General features: G+C 45.1%; 1 protein-coding gene across 6 annotated transcripts in view; it reads right to left on the bottom strand.

Annotated features, from left to right (window-relative positions):
- LOC116385828 (nuclear factor 1 B-type-like) overlaps positions 1-11,601 on the bottom strand; it is a 64,152-nt gene that overhangs the window by 46,988 nt on the left and 5,563 nt on the right. The gene's annotated exons all lie outside the window — the stretch shown is intronic.

Raw genomic sequence — 11,601 nt, 5'->3', positions numbered from 1 at the left:
GGAGAAAAGAAAACCCACTATGGGACATTCAAACCTCAAAGCGGCCCCCTCCCCCCCCCTCCCCCCTCACCGACGCAAACAACAGCCATAACTTTCCTAATGATCCCAGATCACCAATAAGGAGCGCCTCCTCTTCACCTTTGACCTCACAGTGGGTGTGCCTACCTTTGATTCTGCATGCACTTCGGGGCATGTAGGCTTGGTGTCAGTGTGGTGGGATAATTGGTTAAAAATCCTCTTTGAGGTTTGAATGTCCCATTGTGAAAAGTCTTTAATCCAAGTATGTGCTAAATCTTACTGCAACACTCCTGAAATCTTGGGAAATCCTATTCTAAGACCTGACAAATCTCTTAATATCTTAAATATTTGCCAAATCTTGATAATCTGACACTCTCTTGTTTTCACTTCAGCCATCCTGTCACACACGATTGCGCCGCGATTCAGAAGTCCCGACACCACACACACACGCACACGGTCACACACGCATTGTAAACAGTCTCTATTGAGACGTGAGTGCTTGTATAAACATAGCCAAGCCCTATTGAGGGTCCAGGGCCCGGTCTAACAATAAGAGGGGGAAAGTTGCAGGACGTTCCTCACAGACGGTGTGTACAAAATCCAATTATCAGAGCCACGGCATTAACATTCCAGCAGTCTGGCAGGTGACCCCCCCTTTAGCCCCCCACCCGTTACACCACCAGCATGGGATAGAGTCGCCCGGCAGCACCCCGACAATACACACACGCACACACATGCAGCCCTCTTCAGCTCCCCCCCCCCCCCCCCCCGCCTTCTAAGATCCCCCAAGTATTGAGACATATATTGAGGGAAGAAGGCAAAGAGTGGGGAGGCAGTTTGGGGGGAACGGAGGGGGCCACCAGCGACACTGGTCTTTTCTTCAGGAGATCAGCCGCGACCGGCCTAGCAGGCAGTATCAGTCAATGGGGCATTCTTCTCCTCTCTGTCTCCGGGTGAGAATATGTTGATCGCTGATAACGTTGCTTTGATTGCCATAATGGGGAAACCACTTTTTGTTTTGAGCGTTTGCCTCCAAACAGTGAGCGCTTTGTCAGCCATGGGTGATGTTCGTGGCATACAAGATGCCGATTAAAAAAAAGGTTTAGCGGTAAAACAAAAACGTTGTTGTTGCCCTTGGCTCCGGGGCGAGTTGATAATGGATTCAAATAAAGTCTGCGCCCCCTCGGTGACAAAAATAAATGCAACTAACACAGAGATTCACACTAAAAAATATAGTTAATTATACCCTGTAACTCCTGTAATTCGCCTCATCACCTTCTCTCAGCATGAAACCCTCTGGTTTCATGCAGCAGGCCAGCATGCATCATTATCAGTGGTTTTTTGGGGGTTTTTTTTGCTTCACACACAGCACATGTAGCGTACGTGATAGGGTACATGCGATATGCAACGCCTCTTCCTGGTGTCCTGCTCTGTACCCTTGTCAGGTCCTATATCTAAACGTACATCTGCTCTTTCCATCATGTCATCTTACAGAGAAGGCTGAAAGAGACACGTACACACAGTACAGAACATTACAGTAGAGCAGGGCTGGAAATAAAAATATATTTTCATTAAGGATTGATACTTTTTGATTCTTATTTTTCTTTTTGGCCAACAAAAAAAATCTATATATATTGGAAAAATGGCCATCATAATTTCCCAGAGCCCACGAAGACTGCTTGTTTTGTCCGAATTAAGCCCAAACACATTCAATTAAAGAGAAGCAAATCCTCACATTTGAAAAGCTCTGACGTTTAAATGATTATTGGACTTGAAGTGAACTTTCTGTCAATCAGCTGATTCATCTACTAATCACATCAGCGCTACGATACAGTACAGTACATGATCCCTGCAGATTCGTTAAGCCCTGTCACCAAACACCTCGAGCAGGGATTAAGTTAAGAGTTGAAGGTGTGTGTGTGTGTGTGTGTGTGTGTGACTGATGTTAGTTTAAGTGAGGTATGGTAGGGCATGCCAGCAATCATTATGTGCTTTTCTGTATGATGGAGTAAATGTTTCATGTTACATGTGATCTGTATTCATGAAGCTGTAAAGTATTTTTATGTTTCATGTTTATGCTTTCTTTCTTTAATAAAGTGTTTTTAGAAGCGCTTCTTGAAAGTTTTCAGGTTCCACCTGCACTCCTTTCATAGCTAAGAACTCTACTTTAGCCCGAACAAAACTCCTTTTTGTTGCTTCTATTTCCCCCTTTCATATGTTTCACTGTCCTCCGCTGCGGTGAGATGTTAGTCAAGTGTCTAGTGGCTTTCTCCACCCTCACCAGAAGGCCTGCGCACGCTTAATTATTCTTGGATGGCGGATGAAAAAAGTGAGTTCTTTTCTTTTCTTTTTTCTTTTTCATTAGCTCAGCAGCGGTTTCCCATTCATAACAGTTGGCACTGGTTTTGCACTGCCTGCCAGAGATCACACCCCAACCATTTTCATTTTCCTTCATCCATTTGTTTCATTCATGTCATAGTTTTGGCAGGGGCCTGCACCGCTTTCCTGATGGCCGCCGACCCTTCGACACCCTTCTTTTGAGTCTCAACCTCCCGTTTGTGGCTTTGTTTTGCATCAGAGTGAAGGAAACAATTCACACTGGTTTGCATCCAAGTGATGTGGACTTACAGTATTTCAGTTTTGGAATAATTCATTGTAATCTAAAACTGAAATTAAGATACAAGGCCATGCAAAAGCCATGCTGACACACTCTTGGATGAGGAGAAAGACTTCACACATTGAAACTTTTCCTGGGAAAGTGGATGGATATTACTTGTGTATTGTGAGTAGCAGTGTTGGAATACATCCAAAGTTAAAACCAACCATTAAGTAAGTGTAGGCTAACATCCCCCTGCCTTCATATAGTATATTATCCTATAATATACGATATGAACATCCCCCTCCCACACACACACACACACACACACACTTTAAGTGCATTACACAGTGGATTCAGCTATCTGAAGTCCCTAGAAACAGCAGTTTATCATCATGCAACTACTGGAAATATGCCCACTGACAGGAACGCTATATCCCACATACACACACACATTGATCCCACCCACCCGGTCAGCAACCACTTTGCTAAATCTATCAACTGCAGCTGCGTGCATGTGTTTTAATGCACGCACACAAGCTGAATACACGTGAGTTCATATAGTGCATGTGAGCATCTGAGTCCAAACACACTCAGGGCTGCAACCCAATCCCAGAGAACTCCAGTGTGTCAAATAAAAACCAGGGTCTTTAGCGTTGGGAACCGAGATTCCAAACATAGAAACAAGATGGCTACCGCGCCGCCAACCCAAGCATGCCTTGCGGTGCTCACAGGCTCCCATCTGAATGGAGTTACAGGATGGCTAACAGGAGTGCAGAGGAGAAGAGTCTCCTGGGGCAGTTGGCCCGGCAAGCGGGACCAGAGGATGGCTGCACCGTGGATTAGGGCCCCACAGTGGTCCATTGTTAATTGGGCGCCATGTGTGAAAGCTACAGAGGGATTAGTTTGTACAGCTGCTGCCATTTGTCATAACTGCCCTTAACAAGACACACATGGAAACCCAAGTTACAGCCAGAGGTTTTTACAGAAAAAGGGGAGAAAAAATGTCTGGCGAACGTCTAATAGTTTGTGAAACAGACTGCATAAACAGATGAAGATGTTCCTGGGAAACACCACATTGCAGACTCAGCTGGGATCCCATCAGAAATGATGAGTTTGAGCATTACTCATTTAGCCATCTGTGGGTCAACTGGGGTCATTATCATAACTGCTCAAAAAGCTGTGTTAAGCAAGTAGAAATCCCAGAGCACAGGTTGCAAACAATTCTGTGAAGAACAATTAGAAGATATTGTAATGTAGCTATTACAGCATTGCCCTCAAATTAGACAATGTGATGTTAGCCAAATTTCCTTGGTAATGTCGGCTACAACATGATGTTTAAGAGAGGGACAAGTTATTTTCTGGTAAGACTCCGCAGTGTAATTGTGGGTTGTAGGTCTACGCACATGTTGGAGGCCTAATTACAATCTTGACTCGGTAAATCCGGAACAAGCTTTTAAAGCACTCCCACTTTCAATTTCTGCCCCGACAGATGCCGGAGCACTGTTGTTATTGTGAGAAGTCGCGGCTCATTGGATCTAAATGCAGTCTTTTGAGCTGAAGTGCAGGTGAGCATTAATCTGTACATGGTTTTCCACACTCGCATGTATGTGGGCATGTGATTGTGAACATGTGTCCCCGCGTCTGTTTGCTATATAACATTTTGGAATGTTTTTCTGAAAGTGCGGCAAAGTTACCAGCTGGAGGCTTGTGCCAGTGGAGAGAACGGCGCCACTTCTGGAGCCAGATCATGTAGGCTTTCAGGGGGCACCACGGAAATGAGTCCCGTTCTTCCCCAGTAAAAGTAACTGGTTTCATTAACCGTCTTGTTAGTGCTGCAGCCGGCTTTAATCACAGGGTCCAGACAGTGCTGGACTTGTAGTTACACAGCAGCAAACAATTTCATCATTACCCACCGACTTACTGGTTAGAAAATCATCCATATATCTAAATTCACATCTAATTACATTTTGCAAAAGGGGAGGCTTATAGTAGCATATTATAGTTTCTGATCTAAGTTGCTGTTTGTGCATATTGTATTTATGCCATGCCTCCATTTAATTCTTACATATCTATGTAGAAATCTCGAACGAATTACGTGGGAAAGGTGCTTTTTTTTCTATGTATTCACTGTATCAGTTTGTTGATTTAATGACTTGATGGAAAGAGGCAGTGTGAAATTCTGTCTGTCACAATGGAGGAAGTACCTCTGTGGAAAATGTGTAACACCTGCTGGGTTGGTGATCCTGAGATATGAGATTTTCATGTCGTTCCAACCAACAATGTGTCCATATTTCCTCTCTTCCTGTCATTCCCTCTATATTACTCACTTTAATCACAACAATGCTCAAAGATGCTGTCCCTCATAAAAGACTACATGTTTATGGAAGTGCTAAAAATATAAATGACTTATTCTCCTACTCTCCTTGCCTTCTCTGCTGTTCTGTAACTTTTCTGTATGGGTCAATAAAAATAAACAACCATATTGGGGGTTGTATTGTTTAATACACTGAATATATGGCATCTCCTGCTGATTCTAAATCTGCGTTTTCTAAATTTGGGAGCTTTTTGAGAAGTGAACCTGCCATATGTGAGGGAGGAGTGGAAGCCCTTTGGCTAGCTTTGACAACTCAATGGGGCTCTGATGAATCCGTCCCAAGCAGGCCATTCCCAAGCCCCAGACACCATATCCCCTCTTTGACCCGCTGCACTGACATTAGAATGAAATCCTCTGGGGGATTCAACCACCACCCCCAAACAGCAACATGCCCACCCAAAAGTACATTTTGCACAGCGCTGCGATGGCGGGCCTTTCTTTTTCTGTCCCGCTCAGGTCTTGTCGAGCCGTCACAGTGATGGGCCGTACTGTACCGCCAGACAAAAGAAGAGACAACCATCACTCTGGGCCACTGATCGACCCTGTCTGGGCTGAAAAGACTTTGATGGGGCAAAGCGCGAGGGGGGGGGGGGGGGGGTTGCTGCACAGAGAAGTTAGTGTCTCCTGGGCAACCACTCTGATTGTCTGTCCCTGCCCAAAGTTCCCCATCACACCCCACCTACTACCCCTTCCCATTTTTTTCTTCCCTTCATTGGTTGCTCAAAAGGCTCCTTCCTGGGTGAAGGGGACTGGCTTTAGCATGAAAGTCTCAGTCTGGTACTTGAGGGTGCTTTTCTCCTGGTTGACTTGAGAAAAAAAAATGGGAGGTCAAAAAAACTCTCTGGACCGCATTGTCCCTCTTTGCGCTACAGACCCTGTCGTCTAACATGACCAGTCTAGCAAGCAGATGGGCCAACAGTACGTTTTTCTCGCAGTTGTGCTAATGCGATGGCAAAGAAGAGCGAGCAGTCATTGGATGGAGAAACTCAGGCAACAGGGAGGGCCTGCTTTGTATGGCAGGACAGTGAGGTACAGTGTAGTGCCTGGGACAGGGGGTGAATGTACCCATTTGTCTTCATTTGGGAGGGACGGCAGACAGGGTGGGGGTGGGGAATCTATCCGGGAGGAGTGGGAGGTGCCGGCCCTCCAGTCAAGTGGCCTCAGGGGGATTTGAAATGCACTTGGGGTCCTCCCCAAAAGCCTGGGAAAGTGTGGTGAAGCTGAGATCTTAACCATAGACTAATAACACAAACGGCAGTCCTTAAACAAGTGCAGCCACAAACGCAAAATTGAGTCTCCTGCTGAAATACACAAGAAAAGCCTTTTCAACACAATGCCTGTGCCTTAGAATGCCAAAGAAAGGCCTTGTCCCATTTTTTTGACGGCTGCAACAGCGCAAACTGTGACACAAGCAAATTCAACACACTGCAGCAGAGCAAAGGAGGGAGTTGTACATTTTGTTGAGAAAGAAGGAATCCACATTTCTCAGTGGCCTCTGCTCCGAGTTGCCTTGTTTCCATGGAGATTTATGTACACATGGCACACAAAAGAGGGCCAAGGAGGTAACACGGCCTGTTTAAGCCTTGAGGTATTTGCTCGAGCAAAACCCCGCTGCTAATAACACAAGCCTCATACTGAGCCAGGCAACCTGGCTGCACTGCACCCAGGTTAGTGTTTGAGAAAGAACAGGAGGGGAGAGAGGAAGGCAGAGGGAAAGTCAGATGGAGATCACAAACTACCAAAAGATCCTGGAGAGAGAGGGGAGGCATTAAAAGGGAAAGAAAGTCAGCAAGTAGGCAAGAAAGAAAGAAGACAAGAGACAAGAAAGGAAGCAAGACACAAGAAGAAAGAAAGACCACTGCAAAAACATAAATAGCTCCCGGGTTAAGAGAAAAAGGATCGGGAGGACATTTAGTGGGAAGCGGAAATCAATAAGGCAAGCGGTGAAGCTGGGAGGGAGTTCTAAGTGGATTAGATTGAGAGAATGTGTTCGATAGGTTATGGCTCTGACAGAGAGGTAGCCAGACACCGCAGGCTCTATTGCATACTAATAAGGAAGCCAGAATGGAAGCTGAGCACAGGGTTGTGCATTTCAGTCTGAAGAGTTTTTCTATATGGCTCCGGAGTCATCGGTTAAGGTTTTCCCCAGGAGTTGTATTTTACCGCCCTGCTGATTTTGTTCTGAACGTTCACTGTTAAAATTCACGTCCAAGAATAAAATTCTACTCAACTTCCAAAAGAACCATGCGGAGTATTACCTCGCCAGGAAAGATTTCAGATTAAAGGCCGCTTAATAACTTGACTAAGCCCAAAATAGGAAGACCAACAGTAGTATCCTAAACCCTGTCTGCTTACAACAACTTTTGTTTCACACTTCTGGCAGAAACCCAGCCACCCTCTCTCTGGCTGAGCGCCTGGGCCTGGGACAGCTGTCATGGTCAGAGTTTCTGGCTTGAGGGAAAGCCAGAGAGTGTGAAAAGAAAAGCGACTGGGGGAGAGAAGGAGTGTGAGAGTCATTTGGCCGGGCATTGTGCCGCAGGGGTGATTCCTGATGGCAGAGGAGGATAAGGTGACGAGGGGGAGGGAGGGATAGATGTTGTGCTTAGTCACAGGCCTCCACTGTGACCCAGAAGGTCAGGCTTCCGCACTGGCCGCCTGACCAAAGCCTCTGAGGCAGCCGAGCGGAAAACAAGATGCAAGCAGCCACCCCGCGCAGTGTGGCGAGCAGGCAACGGCCAATCTTGGAGATAGGGACCGGCCAGACGACCCAGTCTGGAGGGGGAGTGTGACGAGATGTGGGGAGTCAGTGGTACCTACTCCCCCTCACTTAGGCCAGTCAACCAAGGGACCACCAGCCAGACCAGAAGTAGTGGCGGGGGAGTGGAGACAAACAGTTGCCAAGAGACCACCGGTGATCTCGCGACCGCCGCGGTCTGACCCCGATAGAGGAGGTCAACAAGGGGGGCTTATGCAAAGCTCCCCCGCCTCCTCCCCTGACCACCACCACCACCACCCCCCCCCCCCCCCCCCCCCCCCAGGCAAAAAAGCCTTCCCCCTCCACGTGCCCTGGGCCCGCAAACGGCGTGTTTTCACTGTTCTGTTTTGCTCAATTAAACTTCACAGGACACCCCGTCACATCTCTTTGAAAAAGGTCCCGACCCCGGGGGCAAAGGTTAAGTCGGCCACTCATAAAACAAGGTCTCCATTAACATGGCAGCGTGTATTCAGAGGTAATCCATCCATTTCCACAAACTGTCATGACAGTGTGAAAAAACAGTTACGTGACTGGGGGGGGGGGGGGGGGGGCAGGGGGGGTGTCAAGGTAATGATGTTTTATGGCTGTTAACTTTCAGCACCGGAGCAATGGGAATGCTGCTTGACCTTGTTGGACTACCTCCTCTTCTGTCACTGGTTAGAAGCCACCGGCAACTTTCAACAATGCTCAGAATTCTTTGCAGTTATTTCAAATTTCTACAACAATTTCTACTATATTCCACTGACAAATTAATAATTGAGGTAGAAAATGTACACATCACATTTTCCAAGAATATTTTTATATTCTATTAATTGCAGGCATGTATTAAGAACAAGACATTTAAATATGTAGGGCCGAGACATTTCTATATTTGTTGAGGGAATATTGATGTGCAGCTTATTAACAAAGCCAAATACAAACAAGTCCTACAGTATCCTGACAAGTCCTAACACGACCATGGCCTCCATGTCTTCTTACAGCTATTCCATCAAGCTGTCAAACTGGATATGCCAAATATGAATCCAGGTGAGATGAGGCGATGATTCAAATAAAAAAAATCACTTCTTGATTTTATAAGATAACAATAAAGCAGTGCATTGGAGTACAACGGCCGTATGTGTGTGTGTGTGTGTGTGTGTGTGTGAGAGAGAAGCCAGGGCCCTGTATTGAACACGGCCTGCCAGTTGGCACAATGGATGCCACAACCCCCACCCTCAGCCCCCTGCCCACTTCCCAGCGGGCATTCATCTGGGCATGCACATGGGTGCTACAGCCCTGCCTGGCTAAACGCGTCTGTGCCCCAGAACAAGGGGGCTGAGTGCCCTCTCTAAATTCACCCAGCACACTCGCTGCCAACCCGCCGACCTTTCTCAGGCAGCAACCCACCAGAATAAAAAGCAAATACACTCTGAACTTATTGATTTTTAGCAGGAGGGAAAAAAAAAAATAACAAGAAGAAAATTCCGTTGTGTGAAATATTTTTTTGTTATCCGATTACACGACCCTACGGAAGCGAGCCGCTGCCAGGTTGCAGGAAGGAGAGAACGATAATAAAAGCACAGGGTATTTTTTTAGCAGTTCGCACAAATACCAGATTCTGTTTGCCGTTTGCCATTTTCTTTGTGTTTGGTTGTATATGTTTGTTTGTTTCACGCAGTTGCAGCAGAACAAAGGCAGCGGGCTTCCATTCTGCCACTGTCAAAAAACTTCCAACATGCCCACTGCATTGCGGATGCCAACCAACGAATCAAAGGCATGCTGCAAAGCAGACAAAGAGGGTTTGATGCCAACCTCCAAACCTCTAACAACCATTACTGGTGATTTGCCTGCCTCCCTGGCACGGTTGCAAAACAAAATGGCGCCGCACCACACGCTACCACAATATGGCTGCATTGTCTAGAGATGGGCACCGCTCGGTGACTTGAGGGAAAAGGAAAAGACGCTTTAGCTTGCAAAAAACAAAAAGGAAAAAAAAAAAAAGCACGGCCGTCTCTGTGATCCCGGTAAAAGAATGCTATTCTGTATTTGCCAAAGTTTCAACGCACAGAAAACGGTAAACAATCGCTCTGATCCGCAATGCAACGTTGAATCGCAGCGACTTTATTCTCCGGCGAAAGGAGAACATTGTGCTCACCATTTATTTCAAACACTAAAATGACTTATCTTGACTTATCAAATGATAATTTGCTCTTCCTCCATAGCGGACACATTTTTTAAATAAAAGCTGGTAAAAATGCCGTCCATAACCTACGATACAGACATCAACTTATCATTTAAATGGTGTCTATTGTGAAGAAAGTGCACTAAAGAGCCATTCTCAACTTGGTACTGAACAGTTAAAAATGCAGCAGATGCAAACTAGAGAAGCGGTGGCATCCTACAAAAGACACAAAAGAGGGTCTGATGCCAACCCCGGTGCCAGTGGCAACCATTATTGTCTGTGTGCTGTGCCTTCTGCTTTCCCTGGCACTTATCAAACACAAAATGGCGCTCAGGGTTTGATGATAATGAGCTAGCTACGCCGTCATCTCTCTCTCAATAGCAAAGTATTGGTGGTTATTCGGTCAATAGATTTAATGCAGGGGAATTTGAACATGGAATACTGCGGGGGGGGGGGGGGGGATTCCTATGGATAAAGGGAGGAAGTTCACTGAGAGGGACATGAAAGACTGAAATGTAATTATATACTAAAACAAACCTATTTTGCATTCATTTTGAAAGATATGTTAAATTCGGCAACAGCTAAATAAAATCTATGGATCTAGTGTCCAAATAAGAATGAAAAATAGCGAACTAAACAATATTTTCTCCTGAACTTGTGTATTGTCTGTCCTTAATTACTGCTCCCCTACTTTTCAAACTTAGTGTGGAATCGGATAAGTGTGTAAAAATTCACACAATTAGTTTCACTGCTTTTCCTAAATCATTTCTAGTAATACATTTTGGCTTAAATTGTCAGTGTTGGAAATTATCTTACGATGTTTTGGTAAATGCCAGTATTTCATTAGTGCGTGGCAGCCTTTTTGGTTGTGTACAAATGTGAAAAATAAATTGTGATAATTCAATTCTGAAAAAAAGGAAAAGGGCGGGCAGGCAGAAGGCTTTAACACATCCAATTCAAAAATGTGTATTTCAAAACCTATCCCAGGACCTGGCACCACATTCTTTCAACCTCTTATTAAACACCGAGCTGAATAAAAAGCAGGAGTCAGTCTCCACATCGAGCACATCTCTGTGTCCGCAAAAGGCTTTCATGTAAAAGAAACCAGCTTTTCAGGAATTAAGAAAAGCCACATTTTGGCGGCCAACGCGATCACACGCATGATTTATAACAGACACAATATCTTATATATACTGAAATGTTTTTGCAAATATTAAAAAAGCCCTACTTAGGTCTACTCATATCTTCAATGCTAAGCTGTATTGTGGCTTACAGCAATACATTTATTGGTATGATAATGTTGCTATTAGCTTTTATTTAAAACAATATTGATCTATTGTGATTAAAATGTTATGTTACATTCATTATATGAAGGGGACGAAGGCAATGTTGCTGCTTTTTTACTATAGTAAGGAGAACCACATTTGTAAAATATGCTATTAATAAACACCACAGCTATAATGACAAGGGCTTTATAGGAATCCTGTGGTAATGGTACATAGACTCAGTATTATTAAATACACTACTAGTGGGTTCATTTTAAATTTAACCAGTCTATACGGCAACTTTCCACATTTGTCACTACTTAATATCCAGACAATTAGAAAATGTATACAGTGTGTGTGCAACAGTACAAGCCTGTGTGTCTGTGTGTGTGTGTGTGTGTGTGTGTGTGTGTGTGTGTGTGTGTGTGT

The sequence above is a fragment of the Anarrhichthys ocellatus genome, unplaced genomic scaffold (assembly GCF_004355925.1).
Source record: "Anarrhichthys ocellatus isolate YVR2014 unplaced genomic scaffold, GSC_Weel_1.0 scaffold11, whole genome shotgun sequence".
NCBI lineage: Eukaryota > Metazoa > Chordata > Actinopteri > Perciformes > Anarhichadidae > Anarrhichthys > Anarrhichthys ocellatus.
The sequence above is the reverse complement of the archived record's forward strand: the minus strand, read 5'-3'. Positions and strand labels throughout refer to the sequence as shown.